The sequence below is a fragment of the Nicotiana tabacum genome, chromosome 1 (assembly GCF_000715075.1).
Source record: "Nicotiana tabacum cultivar K326 chromosome 1, ASM71507v2, whole genome shotgun sequence".
Lineage (NCBI taxonomy): Eukaryota > Viridiplantae > Streptophyta > Magnoliopsida > Solanales > Solanaceae > Nicotiana > Nicotiana tabacum.
The window spans coordinates 186,169,393-186,188,582 of NC_134080.1; positions in this window are offsets into that span (position 1 = coordinate 186,169,393).

The window sequence follows — 19,190 nt, forward strand, 5'->3', positions numbered from 1 at the left end:
TAACTTGGCCTTCTTGAGAGGCTATATGTTAAAAAAAAACCCAAGAGAAACGTTCAGTGATTAGCGCGGGAGCGCATAACCAGCGCATAGCCCGCGCTAATCGGGTTTATCGGGTTTCCGTCTGCCTCGGAAAAAATTGACTAGCGCGGGAGCGCACACGACCCGCGCTAGTCACAGGTAACTCCGTTTTAAGTTTTTTTTTTAACTTCTTCAACTTAATAACACCTCCATTCTTCTTCTTCCAAACTCTCCCAACAAAACCCTAATTTTTTTCTTCTTCTTCTTCTTCATCAAATCTCCCCACCTCTTCATTCACCACATACCTCATCTCCTCTAAGGTATGTCTTCTTTATCTTCTTCTTATTAGTTAATTTTTTTTATTTTTCAGATTAATTTTGTTTTTTTTGTGAACATAGTTTTAATTTTCTACTTTTTGTTTGATTTTCTATTTCTTTGCATATATTTAGTATAATGTCTTCAATTTTTTTGTTTAGTTTTATTATGTAACATTATTATGTGGTTGTCAAGATTGTATATTTTTAGGATAGTTTCTTAAATTTTTCTTATTTAACATTAGAATGTAGCATTTATAGAAGATTTAAACATATGTTTGATGTTTGGTTGGGTTGAGGAAGTGAAAAAATTAGGAATATGGTGGTGTAAAGTAGTAATTGGGTTGGTTGATGGTGAATACATTGTGACATAGGGTTGGAAAAAGCTTGAAACTCAACATGCTCACAATGTGTTTGAAAAAATGCCTCTTTGGAGGAAGTGAAGTGACCAACTATGTGGTGAAGTCTGAGTAGCCCGGTTTGGTCACCCAATTGAATAGGGATAACTCTAAACTACTTGCAAGTATCATGGACCCTCGTAAACACCCAGCATCAAGTTCCTCATCCGAACGCCCAGCTACAACAAATGTTTGTGGACGGCCCAGAAAATCAGTTGATACTAGGCCATTCAACAGTCAAAAGTTTGTGTCAGCCAAGGCACACGACAGATTTAACAAAAAGGAGGAGAAAACAATAGTGCCTGAACAAGCAATGGATGCAAATGCTTTGGCTATTAATTGTCCAAACCTAGCAAACGAGTTGAGGAGGCGTGGGCTTGACATATTCTTCGAGGAGCCAATCACGGCGAATGTAATGCTAGTGAGGGAATATTATGCCAACCTTCCGGAACATGATAACTACAATGTTACAGTCCGAAAGCGACAAGTCAATGCATCTATAGAAAGAATTCGGGATGTGTACAGGCTACCCCCAATGGAGGAAGATTACATGGATATGTTCCAGGCATATAACAACAAACTAATACCATGGTCCATGTTCACCAACATAATTTGTCGCCCAGATGCAGATATCCAATGGTATAAATATGGGAACAAGTTCCATGCTAATGCCCTGAAGTTCGAGGCCAAATGTTGGTTGTACTTCATCAACAACCGTCTCTTGCCTTCCAAGAATTTGACTGAAGTAAACATCCCTCGAGCTTGCTTAATATGGTGTTTCATGAATAGGGCATGGTTTGATGTACCATTGTTGATACATAAAGAAATGTTCCAGAGGGTTAGAATTCAACGCTACGGGTTGTATTACCCATCTCTTGTCACCCTACTGTGCCTTCGAGCCAATGTACCAAACAATCTTACTGCAGATGGACGACTAGCTAAAGTCAATCCTTTCACGGCTAAAATGGTCACCACAGGTAAGGAAGTTGTACATCCAGCTGAATTGGTTGCTGCTGATTCTGATGACTGTGACGATGAGGAAGGAGAGGACCAACAAGAAGGAGCTGACGATGTGGAGATGGGAGAAGATGCACCACCTGCACAACCACAAGCTTTTGATGCAGCAGGACCATCTAGGGCTGGTCGGGGACAAAGGATAGACAGCATGGAGCAGGAAATCACTGAAATTAAAACATCAGTGACAGTTCTCGGGAGACGTGTTGATGAAATGCAAGTTCAGCAGAAGAAAACAGAAAGCCGGCTCTTGGGTTAGCTTCGCGCAATTGGTCGGGCATGCAATGTGGATTCAGGTTCTTTCTCCGACCAGGAGTGACTCTTCGGGGAAGTATCTTTGCTTCATCTCTTGTTTATAATGAAAGACATGGGGACATGTCTCGCTTTAAGTGTTGGGTGGAGGATTCCCTTAAACATATGTTTAACTATTCTTAAATGTTTTGGATGGTAGTAATTATTATGGATTTTTAGGTTGTTTCAATTGTTTTTGATTGTTGGAATGTTTTGGTGGTGTGGTACAATATATAATGTTTTGGGATTCCGTGACTATTTCACTTTTGTTTTTAAATGTTTTGGTGATTTAGTATTGTTGGAGTAATTGCTGTCTGTTCTTAAACATTTTCAGTAGATTTTTTTTTAGTAGTTATATTGGCTCGGCCCGATGACGGATTCTTTTAGATAGGAGTTCTTGAGGGACTGAGCCCATAGAAAACAACAAAAAGATTTTTGTTTTTATTTTTTGTATTTTTAGGTAGTATAACAATCTCCCTTGGTTTTTCTTTAAGCCGCGGTTCTTTTCCAAGGGTTTATCTTGAACCGGGCATAGGTAATTTTAAATTTCTGTTTTTATATTTTTTTTATATATTTGTAGACTAAAATAAGGGATGCAAGCTATAGAAGAGAACTCATAACGTTGACACACCTGAACACATTAGACCCTAGAGTGTAACGCGCTTAGTCTAAATTGTTGAATCTCACTGAAAGTGCCTTAATTTGTATGTTTGTACTGAATTGAATGCTCGTAATGGAGTGTCTTGATGAGCTGATCTGGAATGAGTCATATGCCATGTGTGGTGAGTATTTATGTAGTCCATGTATTGTACTTGTGTCTAGAACTTGCCCGGTATGTGAGTCGAAGCGAAATTTGAGGTGATGCTCGGTTTGAAAAATGATGTTAGGCTTTCTTTGACCTTTTTGAGCTTAATTGCTTATTAAAAATAAAATTTGTCCCTAGTTAACCCTTTTGAGCCTTCAGACTTTTGTTTGGCACCCACATTACAAGCCTATACCCATTTGTTCTTAATTGACATTGTTTTGATCCTTTTACCTATTAAAGCACTTTAATTGTGAGAAGAGCGCTAAAAGAAGTAAGGAGTAAATAAGTGTGGGGTGGCTTTTGAGTGGAACAAATAAAAGGATGAAAGGTGCACTTATGTTGTAAACGAATACACCACTAGCATAAATTGAGTGACAAGAAAAATTACATTGTGTTTTGCTCTAGCTAATTAATAGAGTGCTTAAAGAAGAAGGGCGTATTTGTGGGATGATATTGTGTATAAATGAGAAGTGGGTTGAAGAATTTATGCTGAAAATTGCTCATGTGATGTGTTAAAGTGCTTAGGGGTTGAGTCACTATTCCTAAATACATCCTACCCGTCCCTTAGCCCACATTACAACCATGAAAAAGTCCTAATTGATTTTGGATTGAGCTAGCCTACATTAGTAGAGATTTACATTAAGGGCAAGCTTATGGTACCAATTGCATGCATGTGACCTCTTTTGTGAGAGTGAGTGATTTCCTTGATATATGTGAATATATGAATTGAATGTGGTGGATTGAACTCAGTTTTTGTTGATGTAATTGTGAGGGCATATGAATCGTGACGGAGAAGCAAGTCTTGATTTCTGTGTAGAGTACTTTGAGGAAGTGTAAATATTGCATGGCACTTGAGAGTTGACTTTGAGGCTAGGATTGTTCACTGCTAGGCGTAATATATGTACAATGTTCTAGGTGTAATGCGTGAGGGGAAATGGTTGAGTGAAGAATTCTCTAAAAAGAATATAGTGGATTGCTCGAGGACTAGCAATAAGCTAAGTGTGGGGTGTTGATAATAGGCTAAATTGTTTAATATAGCCTATGTTTTAGCTCAACTTAAGGATGGTTTACTATTGTAAATGTTCAAATAATGAAAAAATTGGCTCTAATCATGACTTTAATATCTCACAGGAGTTCAATAAACAAATGAGGATTTATGATGGTAATCAAGTGAAAAATGGAGTCAAATGACGAAAAGTTGAGCAGCAACATCTTAACAAGAGAAAACCCCACTAGCGCGGGTCATGCGCTGGTCATGCGCTCCCACGCTAGTTCAATTGTTTTGGACAGAAAGAAACCCCACTAGCGCGGGTCATGCGCTGGTCATGCACTCCCGCGCTAGTCTTGTCCGGGAAATCAATTATTTGGGGGTAAAATTGGAATTCCTTCTTAATCCCACTCAATTTACAAAAAGTAAAGACTCCATTATTGAAAAAAGAGGAGATTTGGAGGGAGAAAAAGCCATAGAAGAAGGAGAAGCTTCTTCTTGGAGCTAAGAAAGGAGAAGAAGAACAACATCTTGGAGCAAGGATTCAAAGAGTTCTTCTAAACTTTCTTCTATTTGTTTGTTTATATTATGTTTAAAACTTTTATTGTTGATTTTTGTATGATTATGAGTAGCTAAAAACTCTAGTATTCTTGGGTCATGGGTGTTAGATGATCTTGTTGTTTGAAGCTTAGATTGAAGATCTTGAATCTATCGTTATGGGTTGTTTATTTGATTCTGCTTTTAATTATTTTACTGCGTAGCTAACAGTGAAATATTATTTACGAATCTTGAATTAAACTTGACAAAGAAAATTCTTGGTTGCATATAGAATCAAATAGAACAAGTTTTGAATCTCGGGCATCGGGTGAAGAATTTGCAATTAAGATAGACATATACTTAATTGCCTTGTTTGGTTAAAAAATAGGAGTTGTAAATGCATTCTTGCTAATATTAATACCATCGACATATAGGTATTAGTTTAACTTGAATAGATGCATAAGAACTCGAAAGATTCTTATGAATATTATTAACCCTATAATCAATAACACGGATAATTCAATAAATCAATCTTAAGCTAAAATAGTAGCATGATCTCTAGCAAGTCCATGACCCTAGAATATCTTTACCCAAATTGTTATCAAAATATTTTGTAATTGGTGTAGTAATTTTGTATTGAATTATTGTTTAGTTACTAAGTAAATTGTAAATTGGTTTTTTATATATTTTGTGATAATTTAACTTGAATTGCTAATTGTTTTAGTCTACATCAGTCGATAAGTTGATCACAATTCCTCGTGGGAACGATACTTTACTTAATACTATATTACTTATCGATCGCGTACACTTGCGTGAGTGCTTTGGTCGCAACACATTGCCACGAAACACATGTAGAAATCCACCACATCATAAGCACCCAAAGAACCGATCATACCCATTACCATGTCGATCCAACCTACTACCAAGTTGTCATATTTCTCTGAGTTCCTTCTAAATTACCTTTAAATTGATACTTCTCCTCGGCATAATATGACAATCCTCAACCAAAACTCACCACACAATACCCTAGCATAAAACCACACTGCCCTAACGCTCATAAGTCGTTGAATGCTCTCTTAATCACCCCAAAAGTACCACAACCGAGATACCCACTCTAAAGAGACCTTCTGCCAATTTAAAGTTGTTCGTCATACCTTCCTAATACTAAATGTAGAATCCATAATGATATAGAAATATTGCAAGTCTCAACACCATCCAATGTAACTTTCAGCTTCTCGCCATATACAAGTCTGCAACATTCTCAATTCTCACATATAAATCTTGAATTCATTAGAACAATTCTCGAGAGTCATCCGCTTTGGTCGAATCTCAATTTGACTGATCAAACGGGCAGAACGACATGTGCACTATTAGCACTCCAACACCCAAGGAAGTAACCCCACCTTAATGCAACCAGCTAAATTTTTGCTTCACACACATTACATCCTTCACCAATAACAACTCAAATCGTTCCATGATTCTCATATACTCATAAAGCCAAATACAACTCGTATCCACAAATCCCCGTACCCGAGTCATCTTGATCTCAACCTCTACAAGTCATAACTCATTCACCAATATACCTCAAAGCGAAACTATTACTACACATATCCATGAAATCAACTTATCAATAGCAGACTCCCCCCACTTGGCTCAATGCCATAGATCAAAGAACAAAAAAACTCACAATGCCCATACTCTATTACTGTCATAATACCATAGTGAGATTCAACTAAATCCTTCATACGCTCATGCAACACAAACCATCTAGTATTTCAAACATTTGCAAATCTCGCATTCACCCTTGTAAAAGTCAGCCCACTCTCATAAGCGATCCCAACTCAAATTGCAACACATATATTTCATTGGTAAAAGAGAACTCCCAAAAAACAACATAGGGGTCACATAAACCTTAGGACACCCTGCAGGAGATAACCTACCTGTTTCGCCTCAAACTAACATCTCCTTATACCCTTCCATAGTCATAACCATTACGGAATCACTTAATCTACCTGAGTCTGAACATATATCACGACATGAAATCTTTTTCACTCCTCAACTAAACAACCTGAAAAGATCCTTCAACATACCCATAACTAGGGGCTATACCTCAAATCAAGATGGAAATAAAGCACCAAATAGTTCTTTCTACACCTCAAGAAGACCCTTCTCATCACATTCAAATTATATGAACATATCTCATAGTCACATCATACTCATCACGTAGCCATCCAGCCACAAATTTCACTAATAGGGATACTACCAGACATATAAGTCCAAAAATACGTGCTCACACAATCAACACCTCTATGCTCAAACTACAGTCAAAACCCGGCCTCAAGTCCTCCAGACTAGCCCATCATCAACATACCAAAATCACATCTCGCACCTCTTTTATGGAATCATAAGCCGTCGATGTAAATCTGATACCGAGCGCTCACATGCGCATACTAATGCATGGAAGGAATTCAAAGAGTTGCTTCAAATAGAATCAATTCAGCATGATAAGGAAAGAAAGATGGGAAGTATATCCTAAATGTCCTATAGCCTCTCGAAGATAGATATGGACGTCATCATACCGATCCACAAGACTCTACTAGACACTTGCTCATGACTTGTAGAACCTATGAACCTACAGCTCTAATACCAATCTATCACGACCCAAAATCTACCAATCGTAATGGCACCTAACCCAACCAGCTAAGTAAGCCAACTAAAGCTATCTAGTTTCAATAATCTTATTAAGTCGATTAAACAAAAATAATTTTACTGAATTACATATATATCCCAAGGCTAGTAGTACAAATCATGAGCTTCTAAGAATAGAGTTCAAAAAGCCGATATGAAGAAAATAGATCTTCTGTTTGAAAAGTACATATACAAAGTTTTATAAAGCTAAGGCTACCATGAACAAGAGGCAGCTACATCAAGGACGCAGTTACACCTTCTAATCCAGCAACCATCGAACACAGCAGCATCGACATCCGGGATCTGCACGCAATGTGCAGAAAGTGCAGTATGAGTATGTTTACCGTGAAAATGGTAACAACAATTAAATTTATAAATGGGATTCTAAGAATACGTGATTTATTCTCGAGCTAGTTGTTAGAGCAGTTGATGTTAATAATATGGAATCAAATAATGAAAAGTTAGCTAAAACGAGATAGTAATTGAACCGTAGGGCCTGCTTCCCGGGTATAGGTCTGATCGATGAAGGACCTCGGGGTCGATGTCGTGGTCGAGCTCGAGCTATAGGGGATAATCAGGGATGGTATAAAAGTTGACGATATAATTAAACAAGGCTCTTTATGGCCAAACTAATGCATACGATGAAGAAAGAGTACGAACACGATGACTATCGAGGTGGCCTTGGTCCAGTGAGAACGAACAAGTTAGACAGAAAAAGAGAGAGAGAGAGAGAGAGAGAGAGAGAGAGAGAGAGAGAGAGAGAGAGAGAGAGAGAGATTATTGCACTTGTGGAGAAATGGAGCAACATCAGTCCATTACAGGGTAGCGTGAGTCCCCTTTATATACGAGGGGAATCGGCTACAAGTACATGGGCGTTAATTACAAAGTATGGAGATGGGATGGCTTGACGTGACGCCTCAACATAGGCTCTAGATAGGCCGACCCTATTAGAATTAGTCGTGTACCTTGGGAGCTTCCCCCTTTTCCTGGCTTTGATCTTTGTTTTTTCCTAAGTCGGGCATTGACGAGCCCCGAGGTCAGGAACTTGGTCGTGGCCTCCAGCCCCTGGGGTCTCAAGGTGTTCTTCCGAAGTGACTTGACAGCAAGAAATCAAGATCTCTGATTTTGCGGCGTATAGATAGTCTCTGCGTTTCCCATAATGAAGTGATGAGAAATGATTCTGAATCCTTGAGCTCTTTACAGCGACGTCATTCCGATAATGCGTCTCCTGGCGCTAGCTTTATGGCGACTAGGGCATCCACGGGCTCATGCATTTTCAACTTCATTTAATGCACTCCTGATTCCCGCTCTCCAAGGTGAAGGTTCCGCCGTCGATTCATTTTTTCAAGGATGAATTAACTACATCCATCGGTCAATCTTTCGAAGCCTTAATGACCATGTCATAACCCCCTATAAATGGGGATGTTCTGGCATTGTTTTTTTTATCCCATTGCCTTTGTTGGCTTGCTTGCCTATTCCCTCTTACCATCTTCTTCTACCTTTGAACATTATGCTTTGGGTTCATGGCCTCAAGGTCGTTAGGTGGAGCTTCCTTAGACTGTGTTGTCGCTTTATACCAGGGCTTCCCTTTATTGAGCATAACCATGCTGTCCTGCTACTGTCGTGGTTGTTAACATGTTCACTGTGGCTGCTGCTGGTTTCCTGAGATGATGATGGACAGGGATCTAGTTTCCCTCCCATGTAGACAGTCATTCGGATTATGCACCGCTGCTCAAAAGGGGGCTCAAATTATACACCGCATGCTCACCTTCATACCCCGGCTCGACGTGGTGCTCTGCTCTGAGTTCGGGGCCTGCACGGCTAGATGTTCCAAGAAGTGGATTCTAAGTAGTCATGCAAGCGGGACCGAAGGATGTTCGGTCCGCTGTCTCTCTGAGGCTCCCTTGGCCAGAGAGGGTCATCGAACTTTGGAGAGCTATGGTGTTTTTTTCGTCCCTCGCTTCCACTCACTTTGCCCCTTGGGGATATCAGTGTGGAAGGTTAGGATGAAACTCCCGAGGATATACATCCGGAGGCACTTGCTGCGGACCTCCGAAGGTGGACTGGTCTTCAGGCTTTGCATGTGCATCCCTTTGTCTCTTCCTTCATGCGTAGAGATCCTCCGTAGGCTTTTTGTAATTGTATGTAAGGAGCCCTCGAGGGTTGCTTGTATACAAATTTTTATGAATAAGAATACATTTTACTGACTTCTGGTTTGCTCATTTCTGTATGCTCTTATGCCCTTCGAAGCCCTTTGAACGCCTTCTTTTATTTGTTAACTGCTGATATCTGACTTGGCGCAAGCGTTCTTTCCGATCCTCTACTGATCGACATGGCTCTCTTTTGAACCCATCGTCGTACATCAGACCAATCCTGGATTGATCTGATAGGCCCGGGCTATCGAGGCCCTCCGAGTTGTATGGAGATAATGCATCGAATTCCAGGGCCTTCGGGAATGTTACCCTGAATGAAGGTCAGCTTCGGGTACCCGGGGGTCCTGATGTAGATAGCCCTTTTTAAAACGCACAGGATAGACTTCTGCTGAGGAGTTGCCTATACTCAGGCACTACCTTGGACCTTCATGGAGCTTTCCTGATCCGAGTTTCCTGTGTTTATTCCTCTTTTTATAAAGAGGGAACCACGAGACTAGGTACTTGTCTTGCGTCGAGTGATAGCGTTGAAAGATTCCTGAAGTCCGACTTCTCCTTGGCGGGGGTCCTCGGGGCAGAGCGTTGTCTCGAGATTGGAGATAATACGGACAATTTCTCGAACTTTGGTTTTTCATCGAAGGATGCTTTCGGGATCGGGTATGACCTGGTTGATCTGCATCGAGGCTATAGGTTTCTTGGGGCTCACTCTGGGTAGGCGAGTCGTCGCTGCTACTTGCATATATGTGGGGTGGCTTTGGCTTCTCCGCAAGACCTCACTATTTTTTAGATAGCTGCTCTTCTGCTTTGGCACAATGTACTTCATTTCTTCAGGAACAAAAAGTGTTGGTGCACTCCCTTGCTTTGACCTATTAGTTTTACCATAGTCATGGAAACCACTTCAGGCCGGTCCGGTAGGGAATGGGGAGTGTTGCTCCCCGCACTCAGGATCCGAGGGAGTTTGCTCTGAAGACAACATCTTTGATAAGAGAGGAACATTTGGAGATGGTGAGGAAATACTGTGGATGGAATGAGGGGGTAATGCTGCAGGTGCTTTCCCCGGATGAGAGTATTATGGACTCTACTGATGAATTCTTGAGTGTATATCTGTATCCTATCGCGTTCGGTCCCCTTGATAGGGTTGTTCTTGACTTTTGCTTGAAGTATCGGGTTTCTTTAGCGCAGATACATCCGCCATTTTGGTGGGTGGTGCTGATGATGAGGCTCTTTGTGGAGGAGGCTGGGCTTGAATTTACGCACCATCTCGTCAGGCTATACCGTCCCTTTCATCACTAGGGCCTGCTAACCCTGAGGTGCCATTCATCCATGCTTTTTGTAGTTGATGACGAAGAGGACAAGGATCGAGAGTGAACCGGTTGGTTTATATGGGTTCGGACGGTCGACATTATCCCCGTTGAGCTTTTGCCCTTTCCCGAAGGGTGGAATTATGCATGTGAGTGGAGCGTCTAGTGCTTTTCCAGATTTTGCCAACAGCAAAAATTAGTTGAGTAATAACGTTGTCTCCCTTGTTGCAGCAACTTTATGGACGCCGGGCGAAGTCCTCGACTTTCCCGGCTTGGTCCGGAGGCTGGTGACCCATTCGTCCTACGATGAGCGTCGATGGCGAGCTGTATTTCATGCTAGATGGGGAGCGAAATACCAAGGTATGTATGCAGCTGTCTTTGCCTTGGCCTTCGTATATTTGAGGTAATGTTTTCCCCCTTCATTCGTACTGGATTCACCTCTTGCATATATTGGGCGGTTCCTTGGGATGAGGTAGTGCTCTTCCGAAGAGCGGAAGAATTCATCGGTCTCCGAACCAAGGGATGATGGCAATAAGAGGGATCAGCATCCCCGGTGTGATGGAGCTTTCAGTGGTGCTGATCGGGCCCGTGCTTCCGAGGAGATGGCATCATCCGATGTTTTCTATGCCCGAAGTACTTGATTTTCGGTCGGCGGTTCCTTTGAGTGAACATACTACACCCGAGGTTGGTTCTCATGGGGCCAAAGAGGAAGGATCAACAAGAGTGTGTTCAGACTTCGAAGAACTTCGCCGGCTTCACTTTGTGGTGAGTTTGGGTGCAGTTCCCCTGTATTCCGTGTCCTTTTCCCTTTATTGAACTTTCTTTGTGCAGGCCTGCCATAGGCTTATGTCTGAGTTGCTTCGTCAAGGGGCCAGGCTCCAGAAAATTCTGGACGAGGGCGAGTCCCTTAGGCTCCTTAGCGAGGAGAAGGAGGTTGAGTTGCATCATTGGCGATATGAGGCGTATCGGAGCTTGAATTATGAGAGCTATTTGACGGAGCAGGTAAGTTTCTGTGACTCGTATTTTGCTCCCTTTAGACCTTTGAGGTTAACCCCCTTTATGTTATCCAGGTGCAGGTAGTCCGCATCTTCACAGACATGTCTATTTCACCGAGCCTCTCTCCGAGACAGTGCCCAGGTGCAAGCTCAAGCTTTAGAGGAGGCAGGCGCCTCGGCCAAGGCCCTACCTTCGAAGCCCAACTTTGCTTGGCTCGATGATAATGCCGAAGTCCAAGCGAATATGATCGGGAAACTCGAGTCTGACCTCTTAAATATCAGGGCTAAAATAATTGATGCCCGAGCTGAAGCGGCGCTAAGCCAAACCAAGGCTGATTAGGAGATGGCAATTCGTATGAAAGATGATGCAGACGCTCAAGCCGAGTTGAGGCGAGCCCTTGACTGGGAGAAGAGGATCGATGAATATTTTCGTTGCAGATCCCGAAGAGAAGTACTCGAGGAGATTGGTGCGAGGGGCTTCGTTCTCTTAGAAGAATTGACTCGAGCAAGGGTAGATGAGCGCGATGTGCGATCACTTCTTGATGATGAGGTGAAGAGCAAACCCGACAAGCTGTAGCCCTTTGGGGCGAAGCGTAGATTTCACCATTTTGTCGCTTTGTTTTTGATATACATAGAGCATGTCTGTATATGGAGAGTGTGCCTTCTTTGAGTATGTAATATAAGAGGAAACTTTTTATTTCTTCTGCAACTCTTTTCTGTTATTGCGTTTGACCAGCCAGGTTGGTTTCGGTGCTTGGCGGGATCCTTGTAGGTTCAGAGCTGATCGGACAAGCCCGGGGGATCTTAAGTGCGATCCTTGACGTGGGCAAGCGTTGGGACCTCCATGATTTGCCTAGCTGTTTAGGCTTAGTCTTCGAGTCAGGCTTCGACCCGAGCCTTCTTGTCCTTAAATCATTTATGCCCATGCGGGCAGGTAGTAATTGCTCTCATTTCTTGCCCTTGGGCATTTGCCGTTCAGACTATTTTGGGTCCAGTCTCCGAGTCGCGTTACGATTCGAGCTTTAATTGACCCTTAAATTCTCTTCCGCCTGCATGGGCGGATGGAGATGGCCTTTTATGCCATTTTTTGGTCGTCTAGACCTTTCCATATGTGGCCTAGAGGCTCACTTGGCAAGTTGACAGTGGCATTTATGTCATGCCCTTAGGCATTTTGTAGTTTAGCCATTTCGGGTCTAGTCTCCGAGTCGCATTGCGATTCGAGCTTTAATTGACCATTAAATTCTCTTCCTCCTGCATAGGCGGAAGGTGATGGCCTTTTGTGCTTCGGGTTGAAGCGACCTTATAGGTGGGTGGCCTGGAGGCTCACTCGGCTGGCGATGGCAACATTTATGCCGTGCCCTTAGGCATATTATGGTTTAGCTATTTCGGTTCTAGTCTCCGATTCACGTTGCGATTTGAGCTTTAATTGACCCTTTAGCTCTTTCCTGCCTGCATGGGTGGATAGCGATGGCCTTTCGTGCTTCGGGTCGAAGCGACCTTACAGGTGGGTGGACCGGAGGCTCACTCGGCTAGCGATAGCGACATTTATGACGTGCCTTTAGGCATTTTGTAATTTTAGCCATTTCGGGTCCAGTCTCCGAGTAGCTTTGTGATTCAGCTTTAATTGACCTTTAAGTTCTCTTTTGCCTTCATAGGAAGAGGGCGATGAACTTTTATGCTGTTTTGGTCATTGAGACCTTTTGATATGTGGCCCGGAGGCTTGCATAGTTAACTATTTTGGATCCGGTCTCCGAATTGGGTTACGATTTGAGCTCACTTTAATCCTCAAGTTGTCAATTTTTTAGCTGGTGACGATGGCTCTTACATTGTTTGGTCGTTGAGACCTTTTAGTCTGTGGCTCGTAGGCTTGCTTAGTTGGCGACAATGGCTCTTACGCTATTTTTGCCCGTGGGCTTTTTGTAGGCTTTGTTTTCCGCTCGTTAAAGTCTTTTGAAAGATTTTTGCCTGACTCGTCGTCGATTCTGGAGAACCTTGATTTCAAATTGTTATCGGCGATATTTGAGCACCTCGGAAGGTTCATAGCTCATAGGCTAAGTAGGTCGAAGCCTTTGTTATTGGAGCTAACATGGTCGAAGCTCGTTTTTGCCTGTTGAGATTAGCCTGTTTTAACCGGTTCTTTTCGAAGTATATTCGAAGTAGTGGCCTACAACTTTTAGTGACAGTCGGGCGTCCTAAAGTCGCATTACTATGGTTGTATCAGCCGCTTTGATCGCAGTCATATGTGTTTGGCCGGAGCCATTTTTGATCCCGAGTGATAGTTCAGGCGTCTACACCGAGGGTATGCCCTTTCAGGATTCTTACAAATGCAACATATAGCTTGAACTTAAGGATTTTCATGCCTATTGAGGTCTTACAGTTTGTCATGCCTATTGAGGTCTTATAGTTTGTCATGCCTATTGAGGTCTTATAGTTTGTCATGCCTATTGAGGTCTTACAGTTTGTGTAGAATAGATTTGGTTATGCCGACTCTTCCCGCTAGGGGTCTTACAATTTTGGGTTTCCCAGCGCATGGCAATTGGCGACGAATGATAGTCTCTGAGTCATTGAATTTGTTTAAGCATGAAGACCGCTTTTCGTGATCTCAGAGTTGCCTTGTAGGGGCTTTGTGAGCCTATGTGGTCGTGCGGGTGCTGAATTGCTGATGCTAAGTCTTCGAGTATCTCAGGACGCGTTTGGTGGAGAGGCCCCTGTCGGGGATATACTTAAGATTTCCTCGCTCGGAGAATAATGTGTTGGAAGACATCCTTTAATCCACCATCGTAATATAATTTGTTGTGATAAGTTGACCTATATCGGGTCAAAGCTGATTGCTTGGAGGTTTGTTGTACCTGAAATTTTTTGTGATTTCAGAGCCTCGAGTTGGAGGCCGTTAGGGGCGTTTGAACTGCTGGCATCTTTTTCTCAGTTCTTCGGTGCGTTTCTGGCGAAAGGATTTGTTACCCTGTTGGGAGAAGGATTTACCTTCCCCTTTTCTTTTTTGACAAAAGGCATTTTTTGATTGCTCAATACAATAGTACATGTTTTTACCGACGGGAGCCTGACTATATCGGTCGTCTGGTCCGACACATCATTTTCCCACAGGAAACCTCATTTGGCACTTTTCAAAACTCTTTTGAGCGGGCAGTTTTCCGAGGGAAATGCCCCTCGCCTACTCAAAAGTCAGCCGCTGGGATAGTCTTGAATATTTTTGCGGAGTTCCCCCTTAAGCGGCTTGCAGACGTTGCCTCGTTAATAACCTTGCCGGTAAAAATCTTTCTTCTAGGATAAAAAATGGGTCGAAGGAAAAGAGTGCAACATGTGCGCCTTTGGGGCCTCGAGGTCTTGCAATAGCACTATCGTCCCGGCAACTCTAATCTGGTGCCTGCACGAAGGTTAATTCCGAATAATAATAATAAAAAAGAAGAATGGTTGTACCTTGAAACGAGGTATGCCGGCGATGCCTTGGGATCGATCTATTATAACTGCCCGGGGGCGGAGATGCAGCGTGGATCTTTACTCTATTTTGTCAAGTTCAACCAGGGGCGAGACCTGGTTTGCTTGTTGTATCAATCGGGGGTGGAGGCATGAACGTTGGTACTGCGTCGTGTATAGTGAACATTTCCCTTGTTGCATGTTGTTTCCCGTAGATGGTTTTGACCCTATCCTTTGTCGGGAATTTTATCGCTTGGTGGAGGGTGGATGGTACTGCTCTCATGCAGTGTATCCAAGGTCGTCCAAATAAGGCGTTATACCTCATATCTCCCTCAATGATATGGAATTTGGTGTCTTAGGTTGTGCCGGCCACGGTAACCGAGAGGATTATTTCTCCTTTCGTCGTTTCGCTCGCTATGTTGATCCATTGAGGACCCAGGTGGAGGGCACAATTTGTTCGAGCAGCCTGAGTTGTTCTATCACCCTCGACCTGATGATATTGGCCGAGCTACCTGGATCCACGAGTACACATTTTATCTGAAAAGAATTTACAAGAAAGGAGATTACCAAGGCGTCGTTGTGGGGTTGAGACAGGGCCTCGATGTCCTCTTCGCTGAATGTGATGGCGTCTTCAGGGATGGATATTTTTGTCCTTCTCATTACGGGTTCCTATGGGGCATCGGCGCCCCTCATGATCATGTGGATGACGTGTTGTCGCTCGTTTGCCTCATTTTTTTTGGTTGCTTCCCTCTCTCGGAATCGATTTTTGCCCGATCACCGAGGAATTCCCAGAGGTGCCATTTGTTGAGAAATCGAGCCACTTCCTCCCGTAGATGATGGAAATCCTAGGTCCTGTGACCGTGCGTGTTGTGGAATTCGCATACTAAGTTGTAATTTCTCTGCTAAAGGTCTGACTGTATTGGTTTGGGCCACTTGGCGTCTCTGATCTTGTTGATGGTGAACACGATGTCTGAAACGTCGACGCAGAAGTTGTATTCCGATAAGTGGGGCGCGTTTGTTGGCGCTATGTTTCGATCAAACCTGTTTTTGTTGGCGAGCCCTCGAGGGTCCTATCCTTGATCCATCATTCGATCGTTGCGAGGTTGGTTGTGCCTTGGGACGTTCCTTCTGTCTTCAAGATACGGTTGATACCTTTCTTTATTTGGTTTTGACTCTTTTACCAGGAATCTGTTTGGATATACTGAGCCCGAAGGGGCTCCCAGTTGGTTGTCCTCGGCCCTGATCTTCGACTGGAACCAGTTGTGGATGTCCGACCAGGTCACGGCCGGATATTCGATCAAGTTCCGCTTCAACTGTTTCGAGGCTATCGAGCTTCGTTTGTTCAGGCCTTGGATGAAGGCATGTACCGCCCAATCATCAGAGACTGGCGGCAGCTCTATCCATTCCATCTAGAAGCGAGACACAAATTCTCGTAGCATCTCGTTCTCTCTCTACTTAATTTTGAAAACATCAGACTTCCTTGTTGCCACTTTGATGGCTCCATCATGTGCTTTTACGAAGGAGTCTGCCAACATGGCGAATGAATCTATGGAGTTAGGGAGCCATGTTGTGATACCACATCATGGCCCCCTTCAAAAGCGTTTCTCCGAATGTTTTCTGCAACTCGGACTCGATCTCGTCATTTTTTATATCGTTACCTTTTACTGCGCAGGTATAGGCAGTAACGTGTTCGTTGGGGTCAGTAACCATTGTACTTAGGGAGTTTTGGCATTCTGAACTTTTTAGGGATGGGCTTTAGGGCCGCTTCTCTAGGAACGGCCTCTGTATGAACTTCTTCGAATCCAAACCTTTCATGACTGGGGGTGCTCCTAGGATTTGGTCCACCCTAGAGTTTTAGGTCTCGACCTTTTTATCATTGGCTGCAATAATCTTCTCACCTGACTTGATCCTTTTGGTGAGGTCCTCGAGCATCTTCACTATGGGGGGGTCACTTGCTGACCTGTTATTGCTTGATCTTTCGGGTACTTTCTCGGTGGGGGGAGCTTCCTCCGGTACTAATGTGCTGGGAGTTCTCGGATGGCTTTGCAGTTGAGCAATGGCCAGCTGCTGTGCCTGCAACATTTCAAAAATAACATGAAGTCTAATTTCCTGTTCTTCCCGGGCCGGGGTTTTTTGAGCTTCCAGTCGGTCGATTTGCCATATGCTCCTGCTGGTGTGAGAAGCTTCGTCGACTTGTTGTACGTCCTGTGAGTCCGTGTCCACTAGAATCGGTTCGGGCGCGTTATCTGGATTCTGTAGTAGTGCTCCAGCGACTGGTACAGCCACACCATTTTCCCCGTGATTCTCGAGGTTGTCGTTCTCGACTCCGTTTACCGAGCCAAACATATTGACCTGAAATCAAAAGATCTTGGACAAGAAAAAGTGTGAAAGGTAATGTGCGTTTATGCAATGAAACTAGCAAGAAGATAATCACTATTATTTTTAGCCTCACAGTGGGCGCCAAACTGTATACCGTGAAAATGGTAACAACAATTAAATTTGTAAATGGGATTCTAAAAATATGTGATCTATTCTCAAGCTAGTTTCTAGAGCAGTTGATGAAAATAATATGGAATCTAATGATGAAAAGTTAGCTAAAACGAGATAGTAATTGAACCGTAGGGCCCGCTGCCCGGGTATAGGTCTGATCGATGAAGGACCTCGGGGTCGATGTCGGGGTTGAGCTTGAGCTATCAGGGATAATCGGGGATGGGATAACAGTTGACGATATAATTAAACAAGGCTCTTTATGGCCAATACTAAGCATACGATGAAAAACGAGTAAGAACACCATGAATATTAAGGTGGCCTCGGGCCAGTGAGAATGAACAAGTTAGAAAGAAAAGAGAGAGAGAGAGAGAGAGAGAGAGAGAGAGAGAGAGAGAGAGAGAGAGATTATTGCACTACTGGAGAAATGGAGCAACATCAGTCTGTTACAAGGTAGTGTGAGTCCCCTTTATATAGGAGGGGAACTCGGCTACAAGTACATGGGCGTTAATTACAAAGTTTGGAGATGGGATGGCTTGATGTAATGCCTCAGCATAGGCTCTAGATACGCCTGCCCTATTAGACTTAGCCGTATGCCTTGGGAGCTTCCGCCTTTGTCCTGGCTTCGATCTCCATTTTTTCCTAAGTCGGGCCTTGACGAGCCCCGAGGTCGGGAACTCGATCGTGGCCTCCCGCCCTCGGGGTCTCGAGGCATTCTTTCAAAGTGACTTGACAGCAAGAAATCAAGTCCTCTGATTTTGCTGCGTACAGAGTACAACCGACTCCATGTACTCAAAAAGTAACAAACCTAACCTCAAGTTGAAAGCAGTGATGAGCTAACGCAGGATCAGTTCCAAAGCCAATATTTCCACAATAGTTCATAACATCATAAATGCAAGTATAAAAGAGATATGTCAAAAGTAAAATACTCAGCTCGTTCACAGTTCCAGAAAATGGTCATGCTTTTCAAATATCTCAATGAAAGAAAATCCCAGATCTCTTACCAAAAATGCCAAAAGTACGAGTAAGTTTGAAAACGGTAATTTTCCAAATATCCTTTCCACAATAAATAAAATATTTCATTTTCTTTCCAAATAACAAGTATAAAGTGTCTCTCCATACCTACATATCAATGTATATAATAAGTCATGAATGACGTGATATTATATAGCATGAGGAAGAATGCATCTCTATGCCTGTATGTCATGTATGCATATGAATGCCATATATCTCGGAGATGAAACATGTACTCACACTCTCAGAGTACTCAATCTCATTACCTTGCATCCTCTCTTTCTAAGCTCAACACTCAGCATACTAAATCACTCAGCGCTGTATAATAACTGCTACGGCGTGCATCCCGATCCATAAATATATAGTCGACCGCACTCACTAGGGGTGTACAGACTCCAGAGGGGCTCATACAACCCAAATGCTATATCGCTGCGGCATGCAACTCGATCCATATATCGTTGCGGCATGAAGCCCGATCCATATATCGTTGCGGCGTGCAACCTGATCCATATATATATCCTCACAATCAGGCCCTCGGCCTCACTTAGTAATCACTCTCTCCAGTCTCGCTCACGGGCTCAAAATGTCATAAAACTAGCCCGACAATAATGATATGATGCATCAACAACAACAGCTAAGACTAAGATACGACATGAATGCATGAATATGACTGAGTACAAAATATTAATGGAAATCAGTGAGATGACAGCAAGAAATAATCACTATGGGTACAAACAATATCATTATAAAGCCTAAAC